Raw genomic sequence first — 2,230 nt, 5'->3', positions numbered from 1 at the left:
CCAGTTCCCCCTCCTTATCCCGACAAAAGGGAGGAAAGGAACGAGAGAGAGAGAGAGAGAGAGAGTTTGAGAGAGAGAGAGAGAGAGGGAGAGAGAGAGAGAGAGAGAGAGAGAAAGAGAGAGAGAGAGAGAGAGAGAGAGAGAGAGAGAGAGAGAGAGAGAGAGAGAGAGAGAGAGAGAAAGAGAGAGAGACCATAGATCTAAATAGCTACAAGCTAGAACTAACAGTTTACCATTCATGTCATTTGTTATAAAAAGAGGAAAAACCACTCTGATTGCCAGTTCCCCCTCCTTGTCCCCACTGAGGGAGGAAAGGAACGATCCTCAACGAGACACGGCCTGACTACGAGAGCAGTAGTCATGCCAGCCTCAACTTCACGCTCAGAGGAACTGACGCAATCTCGTCATCGTGGTTTACGTGCCGATCGATTTTACTCGACGTCTCGGCAAGACATACTTTAGAAATGATCCCTAAAAGTATGATCTTAACCTGTAATGAATTCCCCAAAATCTCTTACATTTCAGATGGTGGTTTTTCGTATGGTTTTCACATTCTCCCTTTGTGGAAAGTTGGTATCATTGTTAATGTCTGTATGCTAATAGGGAACGAATTTTACAAACAGAGCTAGGGCAACATGTTGAATGTCTCGTTGTGTGAACACAAATATCAGCTTGACACGTGTGTGGGGTCATAGTCCTTTCGAAAACTGTGAGTCAAGAGTGAAGAAAAGGGAGGTTATTACTTTTTCTTTTCTAAGTTTATCTTTCTTTATTTTTTTTTGTCGTTCGTTTTTGTTTGTTTTGTTGTTGTTGTTTTTAAAAAGGTGGACTAATGAGGAGAGATGTCCTGTTTGCTTCTTCGTGTCGCATCAGTATCAGGAGTTAAAAATATTTTTTGTGTGAACTCATAGCCAGGCTCACTGCTTGACTATTTTTCTCGCAGAAATTTCAAAATTCAAATAGAAATATACATAATAAGATAACAGTATTGCATTCTTTTCATGTGTGGACATTTTCTAGATAAATGAATTAAATGCTCAGATTTTCCAGCCGCAGCAAAAAACTGAAGATAGACAGAAAGAAAAGAAGGAGGAAGATTATCGTGAGTAGACAGATTTTAGCCGATATGCACGTGAAAAACTATTGCCGACCGAACTGCACAGATAGACAATGGTCGAGAGTACGAAATGCGCAATCTGGCAGTTTCTAATACAACTTATTGTCGAGAGTTGCCGTAAATGTCTGATAAGTTACGGAGGCAAATGCTGATCTCTCTGTCTCTGACTCTCTCTCTCTCTTTTAACGCATGGAGTTGAAATGATGATGCGGCAAGTACGTCACTTTCGGAATGTACCGATTTCCCGTAAAAACAAAGTGAATGGAAGCACTGCAGAATGTTTTTTTTTTCTTTTTATTCTCTCGGCACCCATCGCAAATCCGGTAGTTTTGACACCTTATCGGTATGGCGGTAGAACAGGCCCAAAATCGGAATCTACAGGAAAAATCGGTAGATTTAGGCAGCTCTGCACTTTCCCCTGTTCTGCCCCTTAGTTACAAATCTTATCTTTGGCATTCATAATGGCCAAATTGTGTTGCATTTTGAGTACGGGGCCTTTCTACACAATTCGTTTCGGGTGAAAGTTATCGGAACCACTTGCATGACAAGCGCCAAAGCAACATAATATGCCTCCACTAATTTGGTAGCAGGCATAATGCATTATTGGAGGTATACAATTAAGGTCATTGTGTTTGAGGATGAAGGAGAGAGAGGGAGAGAGAGAGAAAGAGAAAGAGAAAGAGAGAGAGAGAGAGAGAGAGAGAGAGAAAGCGAGAGAGAGAGAGAGAGAGAGAGAGAGAGAGAGAGAGAGAGAGAGAGAGAGACAGAGGGAGAGACAGAGAGAGAGACCATAGATCTAAATAGCTTCAAGCTAAATCTAACAGTTTACCACCATTCATGTCATTTGTTATGAATAGAAAGAGAAACCACTCTGATTGCCAGTTCCCCCTCCTTATCCCCACTGAGGCAGGAAAGGAACGAGAGAGAGAGAGAGAGAGAGAGAGAGAGAGAGAGAGAGAGAGAGATAGAGATATTGAGAGAGAGAGAGAGAGGGACATGAATTTGAGAGAGCGTTTGTGAGAGAGAGAGTTAGAGAGAGAGAGAGATAGTGAGTCAGATAGAGAGAGAGAGAGAGAGAGAGAGTCACAGAAATTCAGGGTGTGGGTCTTGCTT

General features: G+C 42.0%; 1 protein-coding gene and 1 non-coding gene across 3 annotated transcripts in view; both read right to left on the bottom strand.

Annotated features, from left to right (window-relative positions):
• The window catches only part of LOC101857036 (cell division control protein 45 homolog), a 46,698-nt gene that overhangs the window by 6,273 nt on the left and 38,195 nt on the right, over nucleotides 1-2,230 (bottom strand). The gene's annotated exons all lie outside the window — the stretch shown is intronic.
• LOC118478021 lies at nucleotides 266-487 on the bottom strand. Its single transcript, XR_004858756.1, has one exon. It is a non-coding gene; the product is annotated as a small nucleolar RNA U3 (small nucleolar RNA).

The sequence above is a fragment of the Aplysia californica genome, unplaced genomic scaffold (assembly GCF_000002075.1).
Source record: "Aplysia californica isolate F4 #8 unplaced genomic scaffold, AplCal3.0 scaffold00332, whole genome shotgun sequence".
Taxonomy (NCBI): Eukaryota; Metazoa; Mollusca; class Gastropoda; order Aplysiida; family Aplysiidae; genus Aplysia; species Aplysia californica.
The sequence above is the reverse complement of the archived record's forward strand: the minus strand, read 5'-3'. Positions and strand labels throughout refer to the sequence as shown.